A 12,257-nucleotide genomic window follows, 5' to 3' on the forward strand; every position below is an offset into this window, starting at 1 on the left:
TTACAGGTAGATAACCTCTTCTTCTTTTTTGACTGATGGTCTCTATGTGTATTCCACACGTGGGTGACTCACGAGCAGTGATCAGTGTGGAGGTGGGTGCGAGGATTCCAATGGATGTGTGGTCTGCAGTACAGCCTGGCCCATGGGATGTGTGTTGCTGCTGCTCATGTGATGGTACAGTGTGTCATGAACGTGTGGATGGAGCACTATGTTGCTGCATGAGAAATGTCTTGCCAGGATATGTCCACCAGTGAGGCTGATGCGGCAGCCTGTGCTTGTGTAGAGTGTGCCATGACTCTATCAGATGAGGGTATGTTGGATTAGTTGTAGCCAGGGCTGTCAAATGATTAAAAAAATTAATCGTGATTAATCAAATGATTAATCATGCTGTTAAACAATAATAGAATACCATTTCTTCAAATATTTTTGGATGTTTTCTACATTTTCAAATATATTGATTTCGATTACAACTTGGAATACAAAGTGTACAGTGCTCACTTTATTTTTTTTATTACAAGTATTTGCACTGTAAAGAAACCAAAAGAAATAGTATATTTCAATTCATCTGCTACAAATACTGTATCATGAAAGTTGAATTTACAAATGTAGAATTATGTACAAAAAAGCTGCATTCAGAAATAAAACAATGTAAAATTTTAAAGCCTGTTAGTCCACTCAGTCCTATTTATTGTTCAGCCAATTGCTCAAACAAGTTTGTTTAAGTTTGCAGGACATAATGATGCCCGCTTCTTGTTTACAATGTTGCTTAAACTGCAGCAAGGGAGGTTTAGGTTGGACATTAGGAAAAACTTCCTAACTGTTAGGGTGGTTAAGCACTGGAATAAATTGCCTGGGGAAGTTGTGGAATCTCCATCATTGGAGATTTTTAATAGCAGGCTGGACAAACACCTGTCAGGATTAGGCTAGATAATACTTAGTCCTGCCACGAGTGCAGGGACTGGACTAGATGACTTCTCGAGGTTCCTTCCAGTTCTATGATTTTAATGTCACTTGAAAGTGAGAACAGGCATTCTCATGGCACCGTTGTAACAGTCATTGCAAGATATTTGCATGCCAGATGTGCTAAAGATTGATATGTCCCTTCATGCTTCAACCACCATTCCAGGGGGCATGTGTCCATGCCGATGATGGGTTCTGCTCAATAACAATCCAAAGCAGTGCAGACCTACGCATGTTCATTTTCATTATCTGAGTCAAATGCCACCAGCAGAAGGTTGATTTTCTTTTTGGTGGTTCAGGTTGTGTAGTTTCCGCATCAAAGTGTTGCTCTTTTAAGACTTCTAAAAGCATTCTCCATACCTCGTCCCTCTCAGATTTTGGAAGGCACTTCAGATTCTTAAACCTTGGATTGAGTGCTGTAATTATCTTTAGAAATCTCACATTGGTACCTTCTTTGCATTTTGTCCAATCTGCCGTGAAAGTGTTCTTAAAATGAACAACATGTGCTGGGTCATCATCTGAGACTGCTATAACGTGAAATATATGGCAGAATGTGAGTAAAACAGAGCAGGGGACATACAATTCTTCCCCAAGGAGTTCAGTCCCTAATTTAATTAATGCATTATTTGTTTAAGAAGCATCATCAACATGGACACATGTCCTCTGGAATGATGGCTGAAGGATGAAGGGGCATGCAAATGTTTAGCATATCTGTCACGTAAATATCTTGCAATGACGGCTACAAAAGTGCTGTGCAAATGCCTGTTCTCTCTTTCTTGTGACATTGTAAATAAGAAGAGGGCAGCATTATCTCCTGTAAATGTAAACAAACTTGTTTGTCTTAGTGATTGGCTGAATACGAAGTAGGACTGAGTGGACTTATAGGCTCTGAAGTTTTACATTGTTTTGGTTTTGAGTGCAGTTATGTAACAAAAAAATCTACATTTGTAAGTTGCAATTGATGTTCTATTGTTTAACAGTGCGATTAAAACCATGATTAATCGTGATTCATTTTTAAAATTGTGATTAATTTTTTGAGTTAGTTGTATGAGTTAACTGCAATTAATTGACAACTCTAGCTGTAGCATTCATGGATGCACCTGAGACCCGTTTGGAAATGCATTGGGATGAAAGGGCTTGACCCCTGGACCATTCATGATGACCACAAATAGTTTCAGCGATGTGCAAAAGGGTTGAATCCTGTGGAAGTAGAACACCAGTGCAGGAATGACATGGAGAGAGTGCAAGGCTCTGTCAGTAGGGGAGGTGTGTGGTTTGGGGTGGAAAACTAGCAGGTATTTTAGGTGGAATTCAGACACCAATTTTAGGAGGAATTTAAGGGGCAGCCATAAGGCCACCTTGTCCTTGTGGAATATTGTGTAGGGGGAGTCTTCCGTCATATCCATGACTTCACTGACTCGTCTGGGTGAGGTAATGGCTACCAAGAAAGTCACTTCCATCGAGAGCTGGGAGAATGTGCATGCTGCTAGCGGCTCAAAGGGTGGTTTTGTGAGGGCAGAGAGAACGAGATTTATGATCTCATGGTGGCGTGGGCTTCAGTACTGGTGGAAAGGGGTTGAGTAAACCTGTCATGAAGCTGATAGTGGTGGGATGGAGCTGTCCATAAGAGGAAGAAAGGCTGCATTCTAATAGAGTTGAGGTCCAGATCCGACATCTTGAGGGTGAGGAGATAGTTGAGAACAAGTGGAATAGACACCGTGCTCGGTGAGTGGTGGTGGTGGCAGTGGGCCCATGCTGTGAAGCATCTCCATTTAGCTTAGTAGTAGGCTCTGGTGGATTCTCTGCTGCTTTGGGTAAGGACTTGTCAAACCGGGGTAGAACACGCACCATCTATGCTTGACACTCATCCAAATACCCAGGTGTGAGGTGAAGAGGGCCAGGATTGGGATGACAGAGTCTCCCCCAATCTTGTGTGAACAGATCTGGGAGTGTGCAGAGGTGAAGTGGTGTGCAGGCAGACAATGTGACGAAGTTCATGAACCAGAAGTGACAGGGCCAGAATGGGGCTATGAATATAATGATGGCTCTGTCCTGGTGAATCTTACATAGCACCTGTGGCAGGCAGGGAATGGAGGGAAAGGTGTAGCAGAGGTTGCCAGTCCAGGGGAGGAGAAGAGCATCGCCCTGATAGTCCTCCCCTATAGCACCTCTGGAGCAATAGAGGGGCAGCTTTTTGTTCTCGTGAGTAGCAAAGAAAATGGGGAATGCTCCACTTCGTGAAGAGGTACAGGAGTATGGTGTAAGGGGGAAGGAGGAAGCAGCAGGGTAGCTGGCTGCTGGCTGAGCACCTCCCCCACCACGTGGGGCTGCTTTGCCTTCCCTGCTGCTGCAGTTCCAGTGCTGCTAACTGCTTTGCAGACCATCTGCGAGGCCACCGTGATCAGTGTCTTTGACCTGGGGGCTCCTGCTGCCAGTAGTGGTAGGCTAGGTAGGGAGCATATGAGCAGGGGAAGAAGGGTTGTTTCTGCTGCCTGCATCTCAGGGCTAGGGCATATATACCAAGGAATCATAGTGTGGCTCTGGAGTCCTTCAGAGCGTGGAGGGACTTGTCTGTCTTATTGTCAAACAGCCTGTGCTTGTCAAAAAGGAGGTCCTTAATTGTATTTTGGACCACCCTGGGAAAGCTGGACGATTGTAGCTACGAGTCTCTTCACACAATGATTCTGGTCACTAGAAAGCGAGAGGATGCGTTGGCCACCTCCACAGTTGCCTGAAGGCCCACCTGGGATGACCAGTTCCCTGTGTCCAGCAGTGCCTGGAATCACTGATGATACCCTGGAAGCAGCTTGTCCTTGAACTCTGGTAGCCTGTTGTAGTTGTTAAAGTGATACTTGGCTAGCGGAGCCTGGTAGATGGCAATGCGGAATTGTAGTCCCACAGAAGAACTGACCTTCCTGCCCCAGCAGGTCCAGTCTCTTAGCTGCATTGTTCAGAGGAGTAGATTACTGTAGTTGCTGCTGTGCCAGTTCCACAGCCTCTTGGACAACCGTGGAGCTAGGGGGTGGATGAGTAAAAAGAAAATTGGCTGCTTTAGCAGGCACAAAATATCTCCCCTCTGCCTGCTTAGGTGTGGGGGCACATGAGGCAGGGGTATCCCACATTGCTCGTGATAGCCTCACTAATGGGTAGGGCTACCCTAGGTGGCCCCTGGGGTTGGAAGAGGTCCAGGAGTTGATGTTGTGGGTCCTGAACCTCTTCCAACAGGATTCCTAGATCTGTCACTACTCTCTGCAGCAAGTCCTGGTATTGGCGGCGGTGGTCCAGCAGAGAGAGTGGGAGGAGGATGATTGCCTTGTCCATTGAGGAGGGTATTCCAGTTGGGACTAGCATAGCCGGTGGTATTAGTTCTATGTCTCCCTTTTCTTCATACCCTGACAGCACTGGTGGGTGTACAGGGGATGGTGATAGGACGCCTGAGATGGTGTCTGTGGTAGGGATCCCAGGGTCCCCCGTATGTCCAAAAGGAAGGGTGCCTCAGGTGTGTTGGGCCCCATGGGAAGAGGTACCAGGCCTCTGTCGTTGGGTCATATGCCAGAGAGTAGGGTGTACATCTGGACTCTGACATGACATCGGGGAGAAGGAGGATTTCAGTTCCGAGAACTCCTCGGACTCTGAATATGGTGCTGGCAAGCGGTGGGAGGGCATCGGTACCAGAGGGCTGCCGTATGGCAAACATATGGGCTTATCTTGGAACAGCAGATGGGGTTCATACTTTGGGGTTAGGATGCCACGGTTGAGCAGGGGGCTGAATAAGAGGGGAGACTGCAGGTAGGGGTGGATCAACTCTTCTGCCAACAGAATGCTTTTGAGCATTCAGGGATCTGTGGTGTACATGCAAAGATGCAGGAGGGTCTTGGCAATGCTTGGGTGCCTAGGTCACCGTCTGTACTATCATATCCCATTTGTACCTGGCCTGACTCTCCATGCAGGGAATCTTGGGTGCTGGTCCGGCCAGGTCTGTGCATGACATCTCACCAGACGTGGTACGTCTCGGGGAGGAAATGCTGTGCTTGGGAGCAGTCTGCAGCGGGGATCTGCTCTTGTGTCTGTGAGACTGTTTTTCTTCTCTCCTGCTGGGACATGTGCGGTGCTTGGAGGGGAACTCACTGCTGGTGATGGCCACTGTACAGGGCTGTCTCTGGGACCTGGATTGGAGTGCACCCTGGGTGTCATCGCTTCCTCCATCAGATGTTTATGAAGGTGGAGCTTGTGGGCTTCCGAGATCCAAGGCGGGAAGGATTTGCAAATGATACAGCAAGCTGCCATGTGTCCCTTGCTCAGGCAGTAGAGGCACCACTGGTGCTCGTCACTGACAGAGAAGGAGCGTGGGCAGGAAATGGCGTTTGAAGCCCGGAATCAGGGGCACAGTCCCTGGCGGGGGAAGTACGGGCCTCAGTCAGGGGAAAGAAGAACTACACATTAAATTATCTAACTAACACTATAAAAACTATTCACAATGATTTACAACAAAGCAGAAGTGATTCACTCTCTTAGAAACTAAGAGCATGAAGGCACTGGAGGTTCTGACTCAGGCCACGTGGTGGTAAGAGGGAACTGGAGAGGTGTTGACCCACATTACCTCTTATATCCTCGTCTGAGAGCATGAGAAGATGCACTATGCTCATGTGGGTCAATGGACACTGCTAAGAAGAAACACTTCTGGACTCAGGTGCAGGGTGTGACTGCACACCCGTGTGTGGAAGACACACAGGGACCATCACTAGAAGCAGAATGGTGTCATGTGGTCATGGCCATTTTAAAGTGAGACAATATTTCCCTTGATTATGGCTCTTTTAATTCAGGTCACTGTATAATGGCATTAGAGTATCTGGAAATTTATGTAAAGATTTATATAATCTTAGTCTTATAGTTAAGACTAATATTTAGTAATGGATATTTTTAGTAAAAGTCATGGACAGGTCATGGGCAGTTAACAAAAAATCATGGTCCATGACTTGTACTATATGCCCCTGACTAAATCTTGGCTGTTCTGTGGCAGGGGGTGGCCAGTGGCAGCAGCGATGCACAGCCTGGGACCACTGCTGGGCCTGGGGGGTTGCAGCACATGGCCTGGCACCCCCACTGGTGCTGGTGGGGGGCGACTCGAGACTGCCGCTGCTGCTGGAGGGGAGGTGATGCGGGGGGGGTCAAAGAATGCTCCAACAGCGGTGGGTGCGGCTGGCCTAGGGGCCTCTCGAGCTGCTCAGGTGGCCCTGGGGCCAATCACGCCGGCTGCTGCAGAAGTTCTGGAGGTCCCAGAAAGTCACAGAATCTGTGACTTCTGCAACATCCGTAACAGACTCGCAGCCTTAATTATAGTTTAGAAAGATTAGTGGGATACTCTCTGCTGGTCAAAGAGCTGTTACTCTGCTGTCTATTCTGGTGATTGTGTGACTTAGTGTCTACCCTCTCATCATAATTTTTTCTGTTTCCTGGAGGATACAATAGCAGGAAGGGGTGAATGATACAGATAAATATATGGTTGCTCCTGAAATCTCTGATTATTCTTTACAAAGGAACAGAGCAATCCAGACGGAATGTCTCTATGTTAATGTACTGCTCCCTAATTGAAGCCCCAGAAAGCATTAATGGCATATGTTGTTTTAATCCATTGACACATCCAGTAGCAGGTCAGACTGGAGCCTGAAGAAAACAGCCCTTGGCTTGTTTTCATGAGCTGCCTGGATTCTCTTTACTTTTTGTTATTGCAGGACTGCCTAAGATCTCTAGTAATAGACCAGGACCCCACTGCAGTAGGCTCTGTCCAGACAGAACAGAAAAGATGGCCTCTGCCCCAAAGAGTTTACAATTACTCTATCTCCTGTTTTATACTTAGAGTGGGGAGTATTAGGAAACAACGATACAACATTAGTTGTCATGAGGGGCAATGGTTTCAGCACACCAGTGGCCTAACCTAACTTTTGCAATCGTAATGGCTAATGCTCTCTTGCCTTCCTTTGAAACTAATGCAGTCTTCCCTGTAAGCATGAGCCTGTTGGAATGGCGCTGTATCAGTGAAAGAGGCTCCTTTAATAAGGGGATTTCTATATTGATAGAACATTTTGCCTTTTTTTCTACAGTTTCATCAAAGATAAGAACTTTTCTAAGTACAAAACACCCCTTGAGACAATATTTTGCACAAGGAGTGTCCATAAATCCTCTACCAAGGCCTTGAAAGGCTATTAGTCAAGACAGCCCCTTCCTCCCCCCCCCCCATTAAAATGGACATTTGTAGAAACTTCTCATCTCTGTGACATCCCCTCAAACACTAGCACCCTTTTCGTGCTTTTTTGGTTGAAAATCCTTGGGGATCGCCTCAGGACAGTAGCATGTGTTTGACTAAGTTTCCACTTGATGCTCCATTCAGAATGTGAGACTAAAGTATAGGGGCTGGACTTTTCAAAGGCCGAGTGAGGCCATGTCTATGCATACAGCGCTTCAGTGGTATAGCCCTTCCAATGCAGCTGTGTCGCTGCAGCACGTCTGGAGAAGACAGTCTATGCCGACGGGAGACACAAACACTTATGTTTGTGTAACATGTTGCTCGGGGTGTGAATAAACCACCCCCTTGAGCTACATAAATTATGCCTACATAGGCAGTAGTGTAGACATAGCCTAAGGCACTTAAATCTCATTGGGATCTGGGCCTCCCTTGGGCCCATTAGCAAGTCCTACCCAGGGTTGAGATTTTTTTCAAAGCCAGCTAGGTGATTTGTACATGCATCTTTCATTAATTGTACTGGAAGTTGTGTCTCTAAATTCCCTGGGCTTTGAAAATCTCAGTGCTGCCTCAGATTTGCAAAAGGACGTAAGGGAGACCCAACTCACAAAGGTCCTCTACAGTTCCTCCAAAGGGTACATCTTGTTCCCATGTACAAATGTTCAGGGGCCAGCAGATACTCTGTATCTGATTGTCTGACTTTTAGTTCAGCTCACACTATCAATATCTGGGTGGTGTCAGGGTGGCACATTTTATACAGCAAAACTGTATGGACTGTGCAAAGAATTCATAAAAAATAACGTGCCTCCTTACACTTATGGTAACAATAACCAGTATCTAGGTTTTAAGCTTTAACTGCCTTTTGTTCAACCCTACCATTACAATTATTTTGTCCTATTTAGGGCTAAACATTTCTAGCTATGAAACAATATATATGTCATAAAATTTGGTAATCTGTGACTTTCATTTCCTGTTTGACATTTCATAGACAGCAGGATATTTGGAAGGCTCTTGTTCTAATGGGAATTGACTGTACTTATTAATAAAGTTAGGTTTTAATTATTCTTTTGTGTGTTATAAAACACAGGCCTTGTGTGCTTGCCAATTCTTATACCCAGGGTGCTCAGGGATAAATAATATTCTTTAGAATACTTATGCTGTCTGGACTGTCAGCCAAATGGGATGCACAGGAGACTAAATATATGTCCTGTTCTCTACACACTTCCCCCCCTCCCCAACCAGAAGGTGGATCATCTAGCTACTCATTTCCTAAATGAATAGCACATGTTCACTGCTGTTTAAGGCATACAGTGCACAGGTGATATAAGATGACACTAAAGAGAAGGGTGTGGAGAAGACATTAGCGAATGGGAGATTTGTTACAAAAAGATAATAAGGAAGAAGCTGGGTTATGGTATGAAGGGATTGGTGAGACCAATGTGTAAACTGAGAAGGTTTGGAAGGGCAGGCAGGGGATGTGTGGGAAGCAGATGAGTTAAGGGGAGAGTGAAAAGCTTTGTGGATGGATATGGGGAATAAGAAAGCGTATGAGGGGAAGAGAAAGGAGCTTGGAATGGTGAGACGGAGAAATAAGGGAAGGAGGTTTAAGAGGATAGAAAGAGAAGTGACAGGGCTGGTGAGGGAGTGACAGAGTGGGAAAAAGGAGGTGTGAGAGAGAGGCTGATGAAGACAGAGGAGAGATGTTTATAGGGCTGAGGAAGGAAAAGAAACACCCTGGCTGAGGGGAATGCAAAGGTGTTTGGGCAATGGACCTTTAGCCGCTGGAGCTTGGAAGACATATGTAGAAGATGCAGTATGGTAAGGGGGAAGTAATTCTCTGTGAAGGGATGGCTATGACAATACTAAAGAAAAGGGAAGGCATGGTTTGGGCAATGACAAGGAGGGAGGTGCAGGTAGTAGAACTGAGAGAGCCACTTAATCCAGGGACTGGCTCTCAGGAGCTCTTGTCAGCTAAGTGATTTTCTCCTTTGATTCCTGAGTTGTTGAGGGTGATTCCAGATGTCATCATTTCCATTTATATGCTGATTTCAACCAGCGGTTTTGCCTTCCTGGTTCCCTCTCATCTGCAGAATTTAAGTCTAAAGTGCACAATTTTTTTTTTCAAATAATTTTATCCCTGGTGGAATTTCTCCTAGATATACTCTAATCAGTTTCCTCTGTGTTTCTGTGAGAGAGGAAAGAGCTTCTAACTTTTTAATAAATATTTGATAGAAGTTGGAGCAGTTAGAAATACAGGCAAAACTGTATAATTAAAAGGCTCGTTCAGGTCCCCTCCCTTCCACTGGCAAGAATGCTCCTGAAATGAGGTACCCATATTGTAATCAGCAAGTACCATGAATGAGCCCAGACTGGGTGTCCTAAGAAACACCAGGAAAGGGAAGGCTGAGCAACAGTAACAGAAAAAGCAGGACCCTGTAATCATTTGGAAATCCTAACTCAAAGTTCTGTAGACTTGAGAATGCAGAAAAGCAGCTAGAGGCTGACTTGAGAAAGGTGGCTGTTTAGGACTCTTATTAGACGTCAGACATTATGTTAATTAGATTTGTCAGTTATCAGTGAAAAATCAGTTCAAAAGTTCATATCTGATATCTGTGTTTTTGTGCAGTGGAACAAGAGACTTTCACTACACAGTGGATAACTCAAAGCTGTAAACCCTCATTAATGCAGTAATAAATATGGACAATTAGGAGTTAGTTGTTAAAAGCCTAAAGTCAGGACCAGATTGTAAGCAGCAGTGCCAAACATATGTTTTTGAAGATGAGTGGGAAAATGCTAGTGGACTGGTAATGGTGCAAAATGCTGTATTATTTGCAACATTGGTAGTAAGTTTTTGTTTTGTATTAACATATTAGGAAAGTTAACATCACTAGTGTTCAAATTTTTTTAAAAGTATTTGCATCAGACGGTGGATATGAAAGCATCCCTTCTGTTTTCTGTGTCTATCTGGTAATGACCCATGTCAACAATCCAGGGGAGATTTAACTGTATATTGTCCTTTTTTTCTTTCTTTCTTTCTTTTTTTTTTTTTAAGTTGTTGGTTGACTTAAAGTCAAAGTGGAATGTTTTGGCTCAATCACAATTTAAAATGCAAAATGCTCAAACAGGTTTAAATGTTAGCTATTGTATTTTTCAGTATTCCACTTCCAGAGTAATTATCACTTAATTCCACTGTAAATGGCAGCAGTCATATCTTTTAAATAGTATCACTGAGAGGAACTATTTCATCAGTTTTACTGCTCACCAATTTCATGTTTTGAGTAGTTGAAAATGCCATGTTTTAACTTTTCAGTGAAAAGTCAGCACAGCGCTAGGAAACTATTGGTGCCAACAGTGATCAGAAGAGCAGCCTTTAATCTGTTCTGAATTAGTCTGGGGCAGAAATGGCTCCCAGATGGCTCCAGGCTGGGGTAGTGGAAAGGTGACTTGGAGCTATCTCTTCTTCTACACCTTGGGTATTGTGCCAAGCACAGCTCAGCTGGACCAAATACCTGGCCTTTGTACAATAAAACTTTACAGGTTGAAGTCTTTAAAGTTGAAAACCTTAAGATCATAGAGTGTGCTCTAAGGCCTAGATTTTCAAAGGGACAATATTCTGTCACTCAATTTTTGAGTGCCAAACTTGAGATATCTTAAAGGGCACCTGATTTTAGAAAAGGGCAGCTACTCAGTAGAAACAGATACCCTGTAAGGTAGCTCAAGCTGACCATCCAGAATCACAAGTCACTCTTGAAAATCCTGGCCTACATTTTATCAGACATTTAATATGCAGTTGCTGAAGCACTTTTAAGCACTGCACATATTCTTGTGGAGATTAGATTCTGCATGTGCAGAGCTTGTTTTTTGGCTAAAGATGTTATGTGCTTGATGTACTTTATGTAGCTTTCTTTTACCTCTCTTCATTTCCTTTTTGAAAATTTTGCCTTTTCTTTTAAAAACTAGGATAATTACAGTACAAAATATCCATTAATGCTGCAATTTTAAAAGGTTCTCAGGGTTACATGAATCTGTCTCCTGTCCACACAAAGAGTCAGCTCCTCACTAGCATCCATCAGCAAAACTGTACTGAAATCAATGAAGCTACATTGATTTGCACTGGCTAAGGAGCTGGCCTATGTAATTTTTTCTTTTTAGTAATGATGCACCTTGCTTATTACATGGCTGTGTTAAGAGGTTAGATGGATATCTTAAAACAGTGGTTTTCAACCTTTTTTCATTTGTGGACCCCTAAAAAATGTGAATGAAGGTGCGGACCCCTTTGGAAATCTTAAAGGTAGTTTTCTACGGACTGTGGAACAAAGGTTGAAAACCACTGTCTTCGAATATGCAGGATGTGCAACTTGACTGAGTTGACATTACTATTGATACTGTAACTTCTTACTCCCACTGAGGATCTGACCCTTAATTTTCTGATTTCTTAGGCTATGTCTACACTTCCTTAAAACGCTACAGTGGTGCATATGTTGTCTACACTGGGGTTAGGCATGGTCGTGGTTTGGGAGAGTGCGTGGGGGCACTGCCCCCACAACAGAGGCAAGGTGTGCGGGGAAGGGTTATGTAGGGTCATGTGTCACTTCCTCTCCCTCCTCCGCCCTGATTTCTGTGAGCATTGAGCTGCCCTGCAGGGCTTGCTCTACTTGGCCTGCTGGTTTTGGGGGTGGGGACTCTGTCCTTCCCATGTTGTGCCTCCCCCACCCTAGCATGTTTCCTCCTGGGTCCTAGTGCTGGCCCATTTCCTATACAACGGGGAGTGCCAGCAGGGACGTAGGGCAAAGGTTGGGGTGGGGAAAAGAGATAGTGGGCAGTGGGAGGGAAAGGGGGCGGGAGAAGAGAAGGGAATGGGGCAGAGGACAATGGGCAGAGGAAAGGGGAGGGGATAGGGAAGGGAAGGGGATACAGGAATGGGCAGGGCGGAAACAGGTCTGGCATGTGGCACCCCCTCGGCAGCAGTACCAGCAGGGAGGTGGCCGCAGCAGCACCAGAGCAGTGACATCGCTGCAGCAGCTGGTGCCAGAGTAGTCACCAGCCAGCAACAGCT

The 12,257-nt window shown here is 45.0% G+C and overlaps 1 protein-coding gene across 2 annotated transcripts in view; it reads left to right on the forward strand.

Moving 5' to 3' along the window:
* The window catches only part of BMPER (BMP binding endothelial regulator), a 232,512-nt gene that overhangs the window by 209,934 nt on the left and 10,321 nt on the right, over positions 1 to 12,257 (forward strand). The gene's annotated exons all lie outside the window — the stretch shown is intronic.

The sequence above is a fragment of the Gopherus flavomarginatus genome, chromosome 2, assembly GCF_025201925.1.
Source record: "Gopherus flavomarginatus isolate rGopFla2 chromosome 2, rGopFla2.mat.asm, whole genome shotgun sequence".
Lineage (NCBI taxonomy): Eukaryota > Metazoa > Chordata > Testudines > Testudinidae > Gopherus > Gopherus flavomarginatus.